This window comes from Parus major, chromosome 7 (genome assembly GCF_001522545.3).
Source record: "Parus major isolate Abel chromosome 7, Parus_major1.1, whole genome shotgun sequence".
Lineage (NCBI taxonomy): Eukaryota > Metazoa > Chordata > Aves > Passeriformes > Paridae > Parus > Parus major.
In genome coordinates, this window is record NC_031776.1 from 16467183 (window position 1) to 16487825 (window position 20643).

The following is a 20643-nucleotide window of genomic DNA, read 5'->3' on the forward strand; positions in this document are numbered from 1 at the left end:
TCATGGTGAGCATCTACAGTATCTTTGTTCAGCTTCCCCAAGGCAGATCTGAGTCTTGAGGCCTTCAAATTCCCCCCATTTGTGTGTCAGAGTGAGTGTGTGCACGTGTTTGCCTGCCTGTCGTCTTCTTCAGCTCTCCTTACAGATAGCTAGGTACCAGTGCTTTCCTTCTACTTCCTCAGATAAAGGTTTGAAACTATTTATTCAAAATTTTTCATTTGTGATGGTTTGACCTGTCTTACAGGCACAGCAAATCTTCTGCCTTTCTGTCACTTTGACTCTTGATGAGCTAGTTGTGTCTCAAAAGATGTGATAGCAGGCAAAAATAAATGCTAACAACTTCCCTTCTTTGGTTGCATATTCTGGGCATTGTACTCTGACTCTCCAAACAGGGTTCTCCAAGCATCCAATCAGGGCTTTTTCTTTTTTTTTTTTTTTTTTTTTTGCTTTGAATACTTGGACTGTACCAGCCCCTATTTTCTCTTCCTAGATCACCTTTATGATATACTTTTCTTGCATACTACTTGTATGCCACTAAGATCCCCTGTTACCAGTATCCATCTACTGACAGAATACCCTTACTTACCTGCAGACTACCTCCTCTCAACTGCTACTGTCCTTTTAATGTCAGGCCCTGCTAAAGTAGCAGCTTTGGAGGTTGTAAATGTTCTGTCTCAGTCACAGATAATCCATTCTCAATGTGTAAGTATATATAGTCTAATGATTTCTCATTTACAGCCCTGTAGCCCCACCTTGCAACCTTAACACTAAACTCTCCTCTCTCCTACATGGGTTGAATCAGCAGCCCCAGGGAGATGACCCTGCATAATCCTCTGCAACCCACACATGCATCTCTGCTGCCTCATTGCCTTAAAAAGGCATATTTCAGCCCTGAGCTTCAATTAACAGATCTCATGATAAGCAAAGCAAGAAACAGGCATCACACACTTATTGCTAAATTTCTGTTAAAAAAGTATAAAAAATAATGACATATAAACACCATGGTGCTGAAGTAACAGACCTCATTTAAATGAAGGCAGACCGGGGGCATCTGGGTGGAAAGGTGTTGTTTATCTATAGGTGCATATATATAGCTTCCTGGAATGTCCCCATCTCTTTCAGTTTCATTCTCTTTACAGTTTCTCAAACCATTTGGCAGTTAACTTTCCCCTTCTCATCGATTTAGCTGACCTTAGCTACTCTCTACTGTTCCATGGATATGTTGCTCTCAGAGGTGCAGCCACCCCCAAATCTTGTTCCTCTTTGACACTTGTGCTCTTCAGGAGACCTGACTCTTCTGAGAGGGTTATTTGAATTTTTAAAGTCCCTTATCTTGTAGCAGCTCCAAGGGAGCGGTTTCACCTCTGCATGAGTCTGTAATCAGAACAGGCTGCTGCTCTCCATCCTCACCAGACAGCTGAGCTGAACTCAATGTCCTTATCCTGTCTCTTCAGCCAGCTGGATCTTGGCTTTATAAAATGTAGTTGAGCTGATCAAGAGAGGGAACAGAAAAATGACACTCACTGAACTCCAAGCACGTGATCATGAGCTTGTGTGTGCCAGGTGTGATCATCCATCTGCCACCAGTGCTCGGGTCCCACAGCCCCCTTCAGTTGGAGAGTTTTTTAAAAATCAGATTATTGTTTCAGGCAATTGTAAGACAAGTTCAGTACTCTTTTCTTTTCCTCTGCGATATAAGTTGCTCCCAACCTCCTTGCTGTGGCAGTCTCCCCAGAGAAGTGTGAAAGCTGTGTGAGTTTCATCAGCATGCTGACTCAGCAGTTCCTGTTTCCACAGCTGAGGCAAACCACAGCGGGTAGGGACAGCAGGGCAACACAGAATGTGTAACATAGGACCCACATAAGCGCATAAACACTGTGCTGCTGGTGGAGAAAGGGAGTACATTACCTCCCTGAAAGGTTTGTTTTCTGGTATGGTGACAGGCAAGATACCACCTTTAAAGTCACCGATAGTTTAGCACATCAGAAATGTTTTTGACTTTGGAAGGTTGCTGTCCCTGACTCCAGTCACAAGACCTCACATTTTCATATGTTTACTCAAGTTAGATAAATTCTAGCACAGCCTCCAGGCCCCTAGGCATGCTGCTGACTATAAATTGCTTCTCTCTTTCTTTTCTTAAAAATTGTGAAATTGATACAAAGCCTCTCAGGCTTCTGTCACCTGAAGGTTGCAGAGATGCTGACTTCTAACAAAGCTCTGGAGTACTCATCTCTTTCTGGAATTCAAATCCCAAATACAGAACAGGCAATCATGCACTGCCTTGCAAAAGATTCTCTAAAACAATCGTACTTCAGTTTCTGATAAAGTTTAAGAGACTGACAGCTATGGAAAAGAGTCATCCTGTAGGCAAGCGTTTCCATGCTCACTGTGCGAGCCATACTGAGTCCTGCTGGCTGCAGGTCGGTTTTCTACAGCAAGGACAGGACAATTTCAATTGTCACCATGCAATAGGGCAGCCTGACCAGCAGGCAAAAGTCCAAAGAAGTTCATAGGCTACTGCAGCACAGTGATGATGGATCACTCCGTGGATTCCCTGTAAAGGGACAATTCTTTCCTAGCAAGGGTTGTAACCATTTCCTGTCATCCCAGCACAGATCTCCCATTGCAGCACATCTTCCCAGCTTCTAAAAGCTGAGCAGATCTGTATCAGTGTTTGCTATTTATCCCATATGGAGCCTGGAACAAACATATCACATAGTATTTCCCCAGCATGTGGACAAGAGGAAGCTGTTTGCCTCTACGTGACTTTTCAGCTAACCAATGACCCAAATGCAGTTTGCCCTGCTTAGGAACCTCATGTGGATTTGTGACCCTCTTGAGGGAGCTTTGGGACTGTAAAGACAGTAAACACAGAGTTACCTGCAGTTTTACTATTTGTGAGCACTGAAATTTTTGCTTGCAAGCTAATCTACATTGTGTGCATGGGTCAGGAAAAGGTACACATAAAAAATTGTACCAGTTTTTGTTTGTCTTGTAATGCTCCAAGCATACAATGACACAGAAACAGAGAAATGACCTACATAAAAGCCTGGCAAGGTTTCCAGCCTTCCACTGAAGACAGCACAGTAATGCCATTACTCTTATGACAGCATGTCTCACCATAATGCTGTGCCTTCAGGCAACTGCTCATCTCCTGGTGAAAACATGAAAGTTGCAGCAGGTTAACCTAGCACACAGGTTACTCAGTCTTTGACCTTGCTGGGACATGTTGCTACAAGTGAATCAAGAGCATGTTTCAGTTCTTCAGGATACCTGTCCCTAACATTTTTATTTTAGGTAACACTGTTATATACCTGCTGGGCTGGACCATGTCTATGCACGGAGTAAACAAAAACCATCTGAACACCTTCAAAATGTGAAATCCTACAGAGACAAAAGCAGGTGAGATCGATGTTGGCTCAAACAGACATCCAGGACACAGTTCTTGCACTTCAAACTTTGTTTCTATCTGCACAAGCGACTCCATTACATATACTTGGGCATTTTTCCATCCAGAATCTCATCGTTGGACATAAAAACATTAACAGAAATTTTGTTTCTAGAAAATTTAGTCAAGCTAAGGGGGGAAAGAGAACAGAATCTACTGCTTGTCTGGCAAAGCAATCTCTGCATGAGTTAATTGAGGTATGAAACACAAATACCTTCTGGAGCATCCTGCAGAGGGGTAATTGACCTTCCCGCATTACAGTATACTGCAAACCTTAACAGGGAAAAAGCGAGCACCTCTTTCCCACTGTTTAATTACGTTTCTACTCTACCTTTTCCCTGCTGGCTGCCATCAAGGCCATCGGAGTCAGGTAGGGCAAACAAAGCGTGTTGAGAAGGCTGTGGCCCAGGGTAGTCCCGGGGGCAGGGCCGAGAGGAGCGGGGCTGTGCCGCGGGCCGGGCAGTGCGGGGCGGCACGGAAAGCAGAGCTGCCCCTGCGCTGAGGGCACGGCCGGGGACCCGGCGGGCTTTGAGCGGGATGTGTCCTCGGCAGAGCCACCCAAGTCACACTTCAGCCCTTGGCACTTGGGGACCCGAACCCATCTCGCTGTAAGGGGGCTCTCTGTAACTCTGACCGCTGTGAACTCCCGCTGGGCACCGGGCACAGAAGGACTGGGGCCATCACCGGCACCCCGCGCCGCCTGGGAAGGACCGTCCCGCGGGGAGCGCGGCCGTGCCAAGGGGCCCAGCCCCGGGAGGCGGGGGCACCCACCCGGGCGGCCCGGCCCGGCCCGGCCGCGCTCTGAGGGGCCGGGGCATGTGCGGCGGCGCGGGCGGCGGGGGAGCGGCGCCCCAGAGCCGCGCCGCGCCGCTTCCTGCCGCTATAAATAGCGCCCGGCCCAACATGTCCCGGCCGCCGCAGCGGCTGCAGCGCCGGCGGGACCCGCCGTGCCCTCCCGCCGCCTCGCCCGCACGGAGCGCGGTAAGGGGGCTGCCGGAGCCGCGCGGGGCTCCCGGCGGGACGGGGCGGGGGTCTGGGGGCGGGCAGGGCTCCGGCGGCCGCCGGGGCGGCTCGGCACCCCCGGCCCCGCGGGACGAGCGCCCTGCGGGTCCAAGGGTCGAGCTTCGTGCCCGTCTGCTCTTTCTCTCTTTTCTTCCAGACTGCTCTGTCTTGGGCTGGACGCGTTCCTCCTGCCTCCCGAAGCCGTGCTGGCAGGCTGGCATCCCTCCCCGCTTCCCCTCGCATTCCCGCTTCCCGCATTCAGGGTTGGGCGCCTGCCCGCGGTGGCGGCTGGCGCTGGGCGCAGCCCCCGGCCCCCCTTGGCAGCTCGGACCGCCGGGGAGGTGCCTGGTGCCATCCTTGTCCGTTTCTGCTGCTGTACAGCCAGGGTTGTGAGGTCCTGCCTGGCATCTCAGGGTGGGCAGAGGCACGCTGGGGCCGCGGCACACACCGCTGCCTGCACGGGTGGCACCGCGCAGGGCATCGTAATGTTGGTCACACCCGCAGGTGTTCGTGTTGCTGACTCCCTCAAGGGCTTTCATCTGCAGCGAATGTTGAGGTGGGCTGTGTAGTTAGGCTTTATGGTGGAGTCAACAAAGTAGGTCTCTGCACTCTGAGCTGGCTCTTGGGGGCTTTTTGGAAGGAATCAACTTACGGAACCGCAAGTAACCAGTCTTCAGGTTTTAGCTTGTCTTGCACTTGCTTGCCTCTGCTGCTCTAATGGCCTTGTTTGATCTTCTGACGAACACCTTCTGGAGTGCGGGGCTGTGTGCCTTCTCAGAGAGTAGGTGTTCCTCAGCTACCATGTAGCTTGTTTGTGTGGCCTGTCTGAAACAAACCTGATAACAGCACTTGTCTCTGGCACCACGGTGTGCATGTTCAGGAGCCCACCATGAGGAACTTCTAAATTACTCCTTTTCTCCCGAAGTGTATTCTCAAAGACAGGGCTGTGGTAAGCAGCTGCTCTCAGTTTTGACCGCCTGAGGATGGGCAGTGTGTTTTGTTTCTCATTCACACCCTTTTTAACTCTGTCAACCTTCCCCTCTATTTCTTCTGTCCACTAGCTCTTCCAAGCCCAACTTGTGACGATGGTGCAGAGACCCAGGAGGCCATGTAAAAAAGAGAACGTGCTCTCAGAGCCTCGTCTTGGGAGCCTTGCCTTCAGTGCAGGTGGGAGGGATGGCAGTGCTGCTGTGGCAGTGCTCTTTTTTGAGTGCCATGAACCACGAGGCAAGCTGAGCTGGCATGTACTTTCCCCTCTGCTGTGAGGGGAAGGAGCAGATGAGGAGGAAATGCAGCTGTTCCAGAGCACTTCTGCCCTCTGTCCAAAGGGAGCACGTGAGGGGGGAGGACAGACGCAGAAAGGGAGATTCAGGAAGAGACTATGGGGGGTTGGGGAGGGACGAGAGGAAAGCTACAAATGGAGAGGAAAGGCTCTTCATGTATGCACAAATATTATTTAAATATTTATTTAGCTAGAGTGAGAGCAAATAGCCTAAAATTACGAGATTGTATCTCTTGAATCCCTGTTATTATTCCTCCAGAAAGTGCTGCTTTTCGTTCCTCGATTATTATGTGTGTCCTTCTGCCTCACTCTTCTAGGCTCTTCAGCATTCTCTGACCTCAAGCTGAGCAGGACGCTGCCCTTGGCATCTGTTTGTCAAATGTGTATTCTCCGTGTTGTACATGAAATGATTATTTCCATAGTTGGTTAAGGCAAGTTTCCGAGGAATGTGAAGCAAGAGGCACGCCAGTTCCTGTGGCTGGCCTTGACTGGAGTGCAGGCATTTTGGGACAGGGGCTGTGCCTGGAGACTGTAGTTACTGTGCCTGTTATCCTTGGCAGCTTAGAGATTCCTGCCTCTGCTCCTGTCCCTCCCACCCTTCTCTCAGGTCTTATTGCTGCTCACCTGTTCATCTGCCTGTGCTGCAGCTGCTTTGGCCTCTCACAGTTACCTGTGGGGCTGTGCTGAAAAGCTCTGAAGTCTGAGTAAGGAGAAAAAGAGAGAGCAGCTACTCCCTTGTCTGTAGAGAATCCCGTCTCAGCCCTGTGCTGAGTCTCCCCTGCAACCTGCTTTGAGACCCCTCACCCCAACAACTGGCTGTTAAAGCAGTCAAAGCTCTCTAGTCCTATTTACTGCTCCTGCCTTGCTATTTCTTCTGAAATTACACTTTTAACTTTCTTCAGGATTAGTTTACTCTCTGAATGGCATCAGGTAGTAAGGTACTGTCTTTGGGGACTGCATGGCTACAAGACTACTGAACCTTTTTTTTTTAATGGATAACCCAGTTGCCTACCCCAGCAGAGTTTCATTGCTTTTACCTTTATAGTACACTCAGAAATGGAAGTGTGCACCTAAGAAAAGGTATTGGCTATGGAAGGAACCATTTTCCTGTTACCTGTGGTAACAGCTATGGTCTTTACACCTGATGATCTCCAGACCCCAAAAAAGCTGCTGAGAAGCACGAGCAATGCTAATCCCTTTGAGAAGGGAGCATGCTGGAGTATTTCTCTCCATTACATACACTGCATAAAGTTCTAACAGCTATTTAGTGTTCTACTGTGCTTGTATAAACCCATCTGCTCTGTGGGGAGAAAAGAGTGTATGTTGGTGTTGTCTGACACTTGTGACATGATAGGAAGGCATAGGGTTCCTTTGGAGCACATGTATTGTTGATGGTGTACATATACAATTTAGTAAAATGTCTTTATGCAGCAGCTTTGAGAAATGTTCTGTGCTTTTAACTACCTTGAATCTTCATCTGGTTAATGGACTTGTGTATAGAAACCATATAAAATAATGATGCAGCAGAAGGGCGCGTTTCTTTAAAGTTTATGCTTTTGCCAAGGTAAACATATCTTAATTACAGCTTTGTCACAATAATGAAGTGTTATCAAAAATTAAATCTAATTAAATACTTTTGTGTTCTTTCTACTGATTTCTCTTATTCTTGACTCCAACACTTTCTCATTTCCTTCATGTGGTGCACTCTAACATTTGGTCTTGGGATCTGTTTTAAAAAGGGCCTGTTTACTGTCTCGGTTCAAAATCCATGGTGCTAGCTATGTTGGAGTAGGGGTGTGGAGACCCAGTATACGGGGAGATAATTAAATTCTGGGATGGTAGAACAGATTTTGGTAGTACTGAAGAAGTGTGTAGTGTAAGTAGCCACAGATCTTCAAGGCAGCTGTCTGTCCTGTGTGCAGTTAACACCTACTTGTTTAGCTCTTTACTTCAAAGGGGTACGTGAAAACCTGTTATTGAATAATAACTGCTGAACTGTTAGTTGGCAGATAGCCCAGAAAAGGCATTATTAAAAAGTAAACTTAATAAAGATGTCAATAATCATGCTTTAGTGGCTTGGTTTAAAGTAATTTGTGTTCATCTGGTGACCAGTATGGTAGCATAGTGCTCTCATGAAGCACCAGGTACGTGTGAATATGTCGGGGTATCTGGAGAGGGGGAAGGAGAATAACAAACTGTTTACTGTGTTAGTGCTCTGTTGTGATCCTCTGTTAGGACTATGTTGCTGCTGCTGAGCTGAGAGTGAAATCTGAATAGTAAAAAGGTTATCTTTATCTGTGGCTATAACCCTGAACATCAAGGCCCTGCAAGGTACTGGAGTTGGTCTTCATCCTTGCAGGCACACAAGTCTGCAAGTGCAGCTGTCCTTGGGCCTCATCCAACACAGTTCACAAAGATTAGTCAAGTGTCTCTAAGGCTGGAGACACAAGTGGCGGGGGAGCAGTTTCGTCTAAATCGGAGAGATCAAAGGAGTTCAGAATATAAAGCTTTTCCTAATTCCTGGAAGGAGATAAATGGGAAGCACAAGGAGTAGTTTGAGAGTCTGTTTTGTAACACTTAACTCTGCCATAACTTCATTAGTGCTCTTCATTTTACAATTACAACTGTAAAAAAATCCAATTACACATAAGTACACTTTGAAGTTAAAATGTATAGTTTTGTAATTCCTTAAACTACTAATGTTGTAGAAGCAGAAGTTTCTAAGTTTTAATTAGTTCATGTGGCACCCCTCATCTTTAATCTCCTCAGTGTGTGTATGTATGTAGCTCCCACCATTTCCTTCTTGGGATAAAGCCCATGAGAAGGGCCCTCCTGTCTGCCCGTGCATGCTTTTCATGAGAGCCCTCTTTCTATTTGTGCTAAGGTTGAGCACATAACTCCTGTTGAAGAAACTACAGGATATTCTTTAAAGGGAAGTAGTACAGATGTTAAAATAAATGCTCTTAGCAGCTTCAGTGAGCCCAAAATAGCTTCTGCATGTTTCTCTTATGATAAGTTCAGGAAATGGGGTGATTCCCTCTTCCTCCCTCTTTGTAATATTTTGAGAGCTGAAATCCTCTTGCCATGAAGAGCAGGCAGTGTGGAGCAGGCTTCTCTGTATTTTTCTGGGCACTGACTTAACAAGGCCAGAAGCAAGCCCTAAACAGAAGTCACATTCCTTGGCACAGTGTCCTGCTTCGTACAAAAATTTCCAGTAAGGTCCTTGGTGGTGAGTGGGGGCTAACCACTGAAACTGGTTTTCCAGAGGGATTGTGGAGTCTGTTGTTGGAGATGGTCTAAAAACTGGATAAGGCCTGAGCAATCTGCTTGAAGCCAGGTTAGCTCTGCACTGAACTAGATGAGATCCAGCAGTTCCTTCCAGCTGGCTGTATGCTGTATTTTTGCATTACAGGGGAAGCATGGCTGCCTTTGTCTGTCCCCAAAACCAGTGGGAATAAAGGTAGTCTTAAAATACCTGAAAATGGCCTTGAGAATTCTGAATAAAGACTTCAAAAATGTAGAAGTATGTAGAGAAGCATAGCATAAGGTGGTAATTTTGCCCAAAGTCTCATAGCAGCAGGTCAGTAATAGTGCTGGGAGAGGATCATAAATCTCTTGGCTGGCAGACTAGTGCCTTGGTTGCTAAAAGATTTTGTCTTCACACATAAAACTTTTTCCCTACCTGAGTATTTTCAGATCATTTGGCAACAGACACTTGCCTGCTGAGAGATACCATATTCCTTTTTTATTATTATTTTTTGCCTTACCTGTCATGTTCACAGGGAGTTTTAGTACTAAAGAAAAATGTAGTGCATTGATTTTTTCAGAAACCTAGAAAATTTGATCTGGAAAATAATTTGGTGAAATAAAGACAAGAGCTGCTAAGGAAATTTTTAGAAAGTGATGTTATTCCCAGTTAGTTGCACAACAATTAATCTCATATTTTTTAAGAGCAGAAAATAGCAGACAAAGCTGTACACTGAATCGAAGTTTGAATCTCTCTTTGTTTAAAAAAGAAAAATCACTTGAAAACTCTTAAAAATCTGGAAGCTAAGAAGAACACAGATCAGCATTTCAGAGAGTATCATGGAAGGAGTTAAGCTGTGAGTTAACTGCATCTGTGTTTCAAATCCAAATGCTACGAACAAGGCACCATTCAGATCTTCAGTTATAAGTTATGCTGCATTTGTTATGCTGCATTTTTTTTAAATTCTGTTCAGAGGAGAAAAAGAAAGCCATGTCAGATGAAAAAAAAAATCATTACTCTTGTTTTGGTAGCTTGTTTTTTAAGTGATGAAGGAGTCTCTTCTTGGTTTGTTTTTTGTTTTTTTTTTTTGTCTAGAACTTATGCAGGTCATCTGCTAAGTATTAGCAGCTGTGGAACTGTGGGGTTGCATAAGCATAACTAAAAGTCAGTGGAGCCTTGCGTCATTCTGCAGATCTATCCATTGCTTATTCTCCACAACAACAGATCAGTTTTGTAGCTCAGTTGACACAAATCCCTAAATGTTAAGAGGGCATCAGCAAGCATGGCAAGTTGGGAAATCCTTTAAGTCATAGAAATCAGATAGGATAATGCATTATTTTGTTGTTGCCACAACCTGCTGTCCAGTTAGACGTGTGCCTTGGTGTTCTGTGAAGAGAGCTTTGTCAGAGTAATGCCCTGGAACAGCTGAGCATGCCAGCTACATAAACCTGATTTGTCTAGGCAGCTGTGCTTGGAAGATGGGTATGGATGCTATGCCTGGCTGCTGTGGAAGCAAGACAAGTGTGAGTGCTCACAAATGTATCCCAGATTAGCTGTGCTTGGTGATATGGCTGAATACAACAGTCTCTTTTAAGCCTTAGAAAAGGCATCTTTATGTGTATAGAGCTGAGAACCTGGAATGTCTTGGCAGGGGAGATACCTGCAGTGCTCATGGGTGTGTTAACAGCATCAGCCCGAGGCTGGCAGGTCCAGCATCTGCCCCCAGTTTTATGATTCTGGCTCAGCACATTGCAGGATTTGGTTAGGAGGGTGCTCTTCTTCCCACTGAACCTGAGGTTACAAGAACTTAATCTCCTGTGGTTCTGACTTTTAAGTCATAGAATATGTAATGAATTTTCTGATCCAGACTCTGGCTTTGTTTTCAGGGGTTGTTTTTTCATCATCTTTTCTTTTGCTGGTTTAAAAATCTCCCCAGGCAAGAGACTCTGAAGGGGTGAGTATGGTGACATCAGTCATTGCTCTCCTCGTATCCTGATTACCCAGCACTGACCAGGTAATATATGTAGAATATATACTACTATGTGTAGTATATGGTAGAATATGTAGGACTTTGCCTAACATATTCCCCAAACTATTTTTTTCTGGCATAGAAATGCAAAATAGAGAATTTTCACTCTTTCACATTTGAAGTTACTGAAGACAGTTTTCAAAGGGAGTGTTAAATGTTGACCCATAAAGGCTGCTGTGTTGTGTATGTTGTAAGTAAAGAAGCCACTTGTTCACTATAAGTGAGCTTACATAACTCAATGTCTTTACATGAATGTCTATTTGGTCAGATGTTGCTTTGTATATTTCATATGATCATATGCCTTGTGTTTGATTTTAAGACCCCTGAGACAGGGAATGCATTTGAGTAGTGCCCTGTAGAGTGTATTTCCTATTCCAACGGGATGAAATGAAAAATCAAATGATAGCAATGTGATGGTATCCATGTGTGATTATTTCAGTTTTAAAGAGAATGTCATTCAACTGAGGCACACAGGCAACACCTACCAGTTTATCATTGTTTATGTCTCCAGGTTACATTTTAAACCATTCCAGACCATTACTGCTTTGAAAGAGAAAAAGATATTCCTTAAAAATACAGCTTCTCCAGTCATTAATCCTGATGGCATCTTGGAATCTTGAAACTCTCAAATGACAGCAGGCAGCCCCAAACCTTTGTTTTAATCCTAGGCAGAAACAATCCACTAATAATCACTTGGAACTTCCTACTGTATTTTCAAGTAAAAAATCCTCATTTGATCTTAATAGGTGAGGGAGGGACAAAGTAATTGCTTCATGGACCCAATTTACTTGAAATAGATAATTCTTAATTGTATTGACCAGTGTCCCTTGGGTATAAATGAACAACTCATGTTCTTACCTTATTTGAAATAAAAACTAAACCAGATAATTCTTTTCAAAGTGAAACATCTTACTTGGAGGAGTTGCTGCATACTCACATACTTACTCACATACTTACTTGTACCCTTAGGTGGAACTAGAGCAATACTTATTTTCTCATTTAGTGGTTGTCCTTTTCCAAGCAGCTCTCTGCAGGATCAGTGTCTCCAAATTTTATTATAGCTTTTCCTTTTTTTTTCTTTTTTTTTTTTTTTTAAATTTGTGTGTCCTTAAAAAAACCGTGCATGCTGCCTGGTGTCAAGAGGAAGACAAATTAACTTGAGCTTCTATAGGGAACTAGAAAATGAAGTGTTCCATTACTGACAAGCAGCTTGAGATGACTGGACAAGTTCCCTCTTTATTCATCTAAAATGTGCCAGTTGTTTAGCAGAACATCCCTGATAATGCGAGTGAATTTCAGGGTAAAACCCAGTTGGATGTCATCATGTGCAGTTCTTAAATGAGAGCACTGAGGGATTTTGTGTTTCTAAGGGAAAGAATTGTCATTGTTGTCTTCTGTTTTGTGTTACTTGAAGTTCCCCAAGAAAGTTTCCTCTTAGGAGGAATAATGGAGTTAATAGTAAGAATAGTTTGACTGCTCTTTTTTTATTTGAAAGCTTTTGTACTTCTCAAAAAATGTTTGTTCACCATCCACTCACCAATTGACCAGACTGAGTAGGCACTAAAGAAGCTATGGTAATTATACCACACGATATCTAATACAGCATTTACAGCTTCCAAGGCCTTTGCTCCAGGACATCCACTGTGAAATATGGACAGAAGCAAATGAGAATATAATGGAAAAACTTGCAAGAAGGGAAAGCAAAAAAACCAAAAACAGCCCAAAACTTTTTCACTTTTTCCCCTTTAGACAGAAATAAAGAAACATCCCACTGCAATTTCTTAAGGCAAGCAAGGCTTTGTGCCCTAGGAAGTGAGAAGAAAGACAAAAAAAATCACTCTGAACTAGGAGAAGGGTTGATAGGTGTAACCTGGGCCCAGTCCCACCCTTGATGTGGGTTGCTATGGAAGATCAGTGCTGAGGTGACACCAGTGGAGCAGGATTGCTCCAGACAAGGTCAGGACTTTCCTCCAAGCTGTTTTCCCTAGATATTCTGGAGTTGCTCCCTCTCTTGTCTGGTAGACACTGCTGGTTATTTTTTGAAATCACCATTCTGAAGGTAGGATGACTCTTCTGCTCTAAAGCCCCAGTGCCCTTGGCATCTTTGCTTTAAAGTTTTTGCAGGTCACTGTTACATGATTGTGCTGGGGAGGAAAAATCCAGATTATCTGCAGGCTTGTTTGGTGCATAAACCTGAATTCTGCCAAGTGACATTGCCAAAAAATTGCAGTTTAAGTTTCTGTATTAAGTCTGGCATGTGCAGGTTCTGGTTTCTTCATTTCTCAATGGAGCATGTGACCCCTGGTATCATTGTCATTTCTTCTAACATGCATTGGATCAGGATTTCAGGCCCTGCCACTAGGGAATAATGTCTGGTATAGGGCAAGTGTAAAAGAACTTTTAAATAGTTCTGAAGGGTTTAATTATGGAAATAGCCTTTGGGACAGCCAAGGGTGTTCAAAATCCAAATTTCCCAAAGTGGGGCAAAGTGCTGGCTTTGGCATTTGAGGTTGAGAGAATAGTTCTTGTCCCATTTACCAGCAAAAAGGCTAAAGTTAAATAAGTCACAAAGTTCACTTAAATCCAAACTAGTAACATTGTGAAACATCAAGTAGATGTATACAGCCTGTGTCACAGCTGGTACAATTGAGCCCCTGCTGGCAGCATGTAGTGACAGGGAACAGGTGAAAAAACACCTTTAGACTCCCACAGAGCACGGGGATGCTTTGAGGCATTGCTGAGAGAGAGACAGAAATATCAGCTCACAATTCATCCTCCATAAGGAGCTGTGCTGGGGCTGCTGGGACTTGGCCCACAGGCCAACTGGAACCATTGGGCTCTACCAAAATGTCCGTGACTAATCTTTCCTACCCAAAGGGACCCAGGCTGTAGTGTCCCACTTACTCTGGGCAGCTCTAAGTTTTCAGGCCAAACAGGAGGGGTTGTAGGAGGTTTTTGCTGCTTTTCTGTGTTGTTCTAAGTCACTGCTGTGGTACAGCCTCAAAGGAAAGTCAGCCAGCTTTGCTGAATAGTCTAGAAATTGGATTGTAAGGCATTTCTGCTCTTTTAGCAGCACTCTTTCAGACAGCCATGCTTCAAACTGCACAGTTAGGGGTTTCTGTTGAGCATGGGTAATGCCCCTGGAGCCATAAGCCATTAACTTACCTGTAAACTTATTTTTTTCAGTTTTCTACTGTTTACTTGGCCTTTTGCTAGTGGGAGAGGAAAGAAGAAACAAAACACATGTCAAAGGGGGATGCAGACTGATGATTGCATGTTCAGTTATGGTTGTGTGTTGAACTTCTTCTGATGTGGGAGATCAGGTGCCAAGCTGTTTTGAGCCAGAATATCATACTACTGCCTCTGCTTTCAAGCTCAGCCTTCACATTTGGGCTACCTGACTGTCAGTTCCCAAGTGTGTTACAGGAATTTTCATCAGAAGTCCAGCTCCTTTTATTTATCTGGCTGTGGGAACAGTAGGGTATTCACAAACCCTTTTGAGGCAGAGGTGGTGGTTTGCCTCCTGAGTGCAGTCTCCTAATAACTGACTCAGTTTCAGCAGTTGATGAAACCAGGTTTTGGTGAATGGCAGTATAGGGTGTTTGATTTCTAAATCAGCAGCTTACTCTCTAAGCCAGGTGAGCTGTGACTAAACACTGCTTTCTGTCAGATGAAGTGTAGTCTGTGTGCAATGGGTTGGTAACCCCAGGTCTGTAAGACAATAGCTCCTGCTCAAAATGTCATTGCATGACTTCCATGCTGAAAGCCATCATGAAGTAGTCAGATTGTCACCAAGGATTGAGGTTGTTCCCTGATGGCTAATGAGTGATCCTTTCAGACCAGGGCCAGCAGTGGGCATAGTGTTGTGAGCAGTCTTGCTTGGCTGTGTCCCATGTGGCTGGCCCTCACATGTAGGTGAGATGTAGGATTTCACAACAGGACTGAGTTTTTTTCACTGTCTAAGGAAACAGAGAATGTTAGTCTCCAAGGCTGTTATCTGGATGCTGTTCATGGCCTCTGCAATTCTCTGTCACTTTTTAAACTACTGCTCTCCGACATCACAGTGGCAAACTCTACTAATCCATAGTAATTGCACAAATAAATTATCATGTGATATGCAGTGTATATATATATTCATATACTGAGCCTCCCTTTCTCCTGTTGTTTTGTTTTGGGCTTTTTGTTTGTTTGATTTTTTTTTGGGGGGTGGGGAGAATATAATTGTCAATAAATATCAGTGAAACACAAAGATTTGGTCTGATCTTGTGCATGACCTGATCTTGCTCACCTTACTTGGGTATAGTTCAAACCAATATGGGACTGCTGGCACTTGTAGCTAAACAAAGGATAAAAACTCATCTGTAACACAGCAGAGAAGCTGATTCTGTTTTATAATTACCCAGCAACTATGCATAGACTCCCATCTGTGCTATATTTGGCATCTAGTTATTCCTGATGTGGAATATGTGCCAATGGGAAGAATGCAAGAAATGGACTAAAGTTCCCAAAGACTGGGACTTGCTTTCCCTTTAAAAAAAAATAAGAGGATGTGAGCTTTGGCTACGAGATTCAGTATGTAAAGAGGAAATAAACATCGATAACAGCGTGAAATTGTATGACCTGTGTCAGATGAAAAATTGCTGTTATCAATGAATATTATTTGTGTTGCTTTAAAATGTGTGGTGTTCTGGTAGATCATAATTTCTAAGGTGTAGATTTGTCTAGCTTTATTTGCATGTACATATATGTATCTATGTACATATATGTACACAGATGTTGATGGGAAGTTTGAACATAAAATGTTACTCAGATTCAAGTGTGATCTTCTAAAACCAGTTGATGTTTTCTACTGAAATAACCAAGTATATAAAAATTTGTCATCAAATATTCAGCTGAATACTTTGAAAACTTTCTGATTATTGAATAGTTGAAGACAAGTTGCTCAATAATAAATGTATTTTAACTTTGCCATCATAGCAATGCTTATGTATTGAGAAAAAGTTCTTGAAGCCTAGGCATGCCATTGGAAAAGTATAGCAAATACTGTTCTAGAAAAACAGCTCAACAGATTTTACTGGATACAGTGTTGAAAATACCCTATGGAAAGATAGCATGGATTGTTTCTCTCTTGGTTGACCTGCTAAGTAAGTCTGTATTCTTTGGTAGGGTCAGAGCTTGTGTCACAGGCTTATTGTATAAAAAAGCTACAAACTAAGAAATCAGATTTTATGTGAAAATAAGTCTTGGAAGCCACAATCAGCACTCCTATGAAAACTTCCTTTTTGGTTCCTGAGAACATACTAAGGCTATTAGAAATACCTACAATGATGTATGAAGGGACTTCCACACAAATATAGTTCTCATTTTAGAAATATACCTAATTACATATATATGTATAAATAATACATATGCACTGCAGAACTCTTCTTCAGGAGTCTCTTAATATCTGTGTTAAAGGAGCAGGGAGGACAAGTAACTTTGAGAGCAAGGTTTGTCAGTTCAGCAGTTTTTACTCATGAAATACGTAGGCATTTCTAGGCAAAAGTACATTTTCTTAGAAATGGATTTTATTTATGTGGCCCTCCTCTGAAAGAATAGCCTGTGGCTAAACCCAGGGGTGACAGCTGAAAATCTAATCTCATGTGCACATAGCTGTGTAAAGGGCTTTGGCCCAGAATTTGTTGTGTTGGGTGGGGGGTGGGGGGGGTGTGATTTTTTTTTTTTCCAGACAGGACTGGATCAGTGTAAAAACTCTCCGTTTTCCAGATTGAGAGTGTCAATCTGCCAGAACATTTTTGATGACCAGATTTTGTTCACATCATGGATGAGGGACAAACACAGATTCCCTGTTTTATCTGGTATGATTCTCCCACCCCCAAGGAATGTGTTAATATTTCATCATTTTGAAGAAATGTAGTGGGTAACATTAAATATTTACATCTCTCTGAAGTCACACAGATGCCACCAGGATACCTAGCTCTACATCACACATGCTCTAATTCACCCCAAACACCCACTGTTTACTAATCTTCAGCCCCCGTCTGTGCCGATAATGAGAAAGAGGAAATGGAAACAGCAGGGATTATATGCTACTGAGAAGTCCCAGTTTCTGGTCGTAATTCTTTCAACAAACTCTTGCCGACCGTACTCCTGCTTTGAAGTTTGAACACCTCTGTATTAGTGCTTGGCTCTGGTGATTTGGCTGACAGATCTGGGCTTGGTTGGCTGGTTTGTGGTTGCATGTTCACAGTCCCACATGATGGTTTACTCTTGCACTCGCCTGTGTTGTGCCTGCTCAAAGTCGGGGCAGTACAGATTGTTTTGCCCGAGCACTGAGATGTTAATTGCTCAAATTTGCTGCTGACAGTTTCCAGACAGAAAACAGTCTCTATCATATCCACTCTTTTCTCTGTGTGTACAGCCATAGCCATATTGGTGAATGGGGTGAGTTTCCATGTAGTGAATAAATAGGGCCCATTTTTATAAGGCAAAAAGTATGTGTTGGTTTTGAATGCTGGGTTTCAGCATGCTCTGTTAGTCTGGATCATCATGTCCAGTATAGTCAGATGTGTGGATAGTGCAAGTTTCTGATCTAAACCAAAAATTTCACAGCCCATGATTGCATTCTTATCCCTGTAGGACAGGACAAGCAAATCGTTTGTGTAAATAGCTTTACATGAATGTCTGTTAACATTCTTCTGTAGCTTATATGTCAGGCCACTGTGCAACTTGTGCTGCTGCTGGGGTGGTCCTTCATTCATAAATCAAACACTGTTTGATCTCCTGGCAAGTGGGGAGAAGCCAATTTATGGCTTTAAAAACAAGTTGTGCCATTTGCAGAGTTACTGTGTCTCCATTAAGTACCCAGGTGTACACAAAGGAGAGCTTCAGGTATGCTTTCCACTCAGAAGGTGAAGAGATGGTTTTGTCTTGGGTGTGTATATATATGTTTATATATGTAAGGTGAGACAGCATTAGTTGCAAGTTAGCTTACATGTGATGACTGCCAAAAATCCCTGTTGGAGCTTTGCCCCTCTGAAAGGTGCCAGCCAGCAGATTCCTCATGTGTGACAAGGATGGAGAAATGAATGGTTTGTTTACAGGGGCTGGTTGGAATCGATCAGGCTTCAGATGTTTCCCTCCTTGTCTTAGCAGTGCACAGTCAGAGCTGACAGATGCTCCGGTGTCCGCGATGACTCAGCAAACCCCGCTGTGCAAGAGCTCTGTGGACACGGTGGGTCCCCCGGTGTCACACAGCTGCCTTTGCTGTCCCCGCAGTGCCTCTCTCTCCCTGGCCCCACAGAAGGGCACACAGCCTCTGAGCTTGGCTGGAGCAGCACTCTGGGAGGCTGTTTTCCTTGGGCTTGGATTAAAAGTGGCTGCGAGGCTGCTGCGAGGTACCTGCTGGGTGAGCAAATTCCAACCATCTTGAACAATCCCAAATGTCTGGGGAGGATATAAAAGTATATTTGCCCCACCAGCAAGTCCAAGCGCAGCTCTGGCACGGTCTGCTATGTGGGACTAGATCCTCACAGAGAGGTTGACACATTAAAAGTGACTTTGTAAACGTAGCCCCTTCTCAAAATGAAGAGAAATAACCCATCTCTTTTGAGGGATCCAGGCCGTCTGAAAGCTCCTGGGGGAGCAGCTGGGTGAGGACAAAGAGGCAGTGTGCTGAGAGCAAGCATGGCCACTTCCTGAACTCTTCAACTTCCCCTCAGAGCCTCTGAAGCTCGGGGTCCGGCGTATCATGTCTCTGCACGCTTACCGAGGGGAAAATGCTTAAGCTGCACGAGCCTGACTGTGCTCTCAAGTGTCTTCCAGTGTAAATAATACCTTGGCCATTTGGCCCAAAACCTTCAATGGGGGCAGAGCAGGTGCATCTGCAGACATGTGTTTGCACATGCTTTCCTACAGCAGCTGCAGGAGCTCAGAGGGGCATGCACAAGAAGGGTGTGTGAGTGAGCGTCATGCAAAAACATCCATTTTATGGGCTAGTTTGTTGGGGGCTTTTCAGTCACGCACGTATTTCCTTCTGCATGTGTGTCCTATGCATGTTTACGCATAAAATACTTGTATCTTTTATTAGCTGGGGGTAATTTGTTTAACACTTAGCTGCTGTTCTGTAAATCCTGTTGTTGCTGCCTCTTTGCCAGAGGTCACTACTCTCACATCTCTGTGGATAGGAGGGATTCTCAAAACCACTGTTATTCCATTTCCAATTATTTTAACCCACTGATATAAATTACTGGAGCTAGTTTGCCTCATTTGGTAATAATGAACTAGTGAGCAGTGGTAAGAAGCCCTGAGGCAGCAGATGGGAATGTAATCCCTGGCTGGTGGTCACCAGGAGGCTGCTCACAACATTGATGTCTTCATCTGGCACAGTTTAATTATAAAGATGACATTTTAGTTGAAACCTCTTAATTTATGTAGAAATTGCATAGAATTCATCTACCCATGGGCAAAGAAGCAGCTCTGGTTGGCTTGCTCTGGGTCTCTCACTGTAGCCATGGCTTAGTGTGACAGCCTGGGTAGTGGCAGAGCCAGCTTCCTGCTAGCACTTGTCTGGTTTTGCCTGAAAGTGAGGAGAGGGTAGAAAAAAAAATCTAATGAGCTTTTGACCACTAGATCAGCTCCTCAATGTGCATGGCACAGGCTGTGGAACCACTGTGCCAACACACTTGAGGCAGCTGTGGAGTGCAGTGGGAGAGCTGAATGGTGGAGGCAGGACAGCTACAAATGAGTGTTGCTGCCAAAAGATTTGCTTACCAAATTTGCAGCCTCGCTGTCTGTTTGCTCTCTTCCTACCTTTAAGGTTTTCACATTCAGCTTAGGTACAGCTAAAGCAAATTGTGCTCCAGCCCAGATCTTTGCAGTCAGTCTGTAAGGCAACCCCTTTGGGTTTGTAACGCACTGCTTTGACACAGGCCTTGCCAGGCTGATCAGTCACCCAGGCATTGTCTGTTGGTATTTCAGCTCTCACTAATAAAGGAATGTGACATTTATCTTCACCCCCTCCATTAGCTTGATTGAAGAGTTTTTAGTGTTTTCCACAAGGAGCATCTTCCAGCAGAGCACCAGCTCCTTGCTGACTCTGGTGTGACCATTCTGCCTCTACTGTGATGTGATAGCCTTCAAACCTTATCTCCAGACTGTGTCAGTATTCTGCTGGTGGTGTACTTAGGGTTAGATTACCTTTCCAAAATTCATGTTTCTTTAAAAAAAAAAAATTGATGAAGCACCACCTAATGACTAGCCCTGTAAGCATAGTACTCTAATCCCCAACTTTACTGTCCTTCCTTTTGTGACATGTGTTCAGACATGTGTGCCCAGTGCTAGATAACAAAATCTGGATTCACACTGCTACAAATGAGAGTATCTCTACTCTTCTGAAGACATAAACTACTTTTCATAGGATTCAAACTTTGGTTTACTGTATTCAAATGAAAGTATTTCTGAAAATTGCTGATGACTGCATCTGTTTGAATTCATCAATTCACTACCACTCTGAACATCTGGTAAACAAACACCCTTGAACTGAAATTTCCCACGCCTGCAGTGTAATTACATTCTCCATTGCTGCATTTGTTTCCCCTTTAAAAGAAAGGGGGGAGGGACACTGAGCATACTGT

General features: G+C 44.2%; 1 protein-coding gene across 1 annotated transcript in view; it reads left to right on the top strand.

Annotated features, from left to right (window-relative positions):
* The first annotated feature begins 4314 nt into the window (after nucleotides 1–4314).
* Nucleotides 4315–20643, top strand: part of WIPF1 (WAS/WASL interacting protein family member 1) — a 52063-nt gene continuing 35734 nt past the window's right edge. Inside the window, exon 1 of the mRNA XM_019007325.2 lies at nucleotides 4315–4429. The gene's annotated coding sequence lies outside the window, so the exon portion shown is untranslated. The remainder of the gene's footprint in view (nucleotides 4430–20643) is intronic.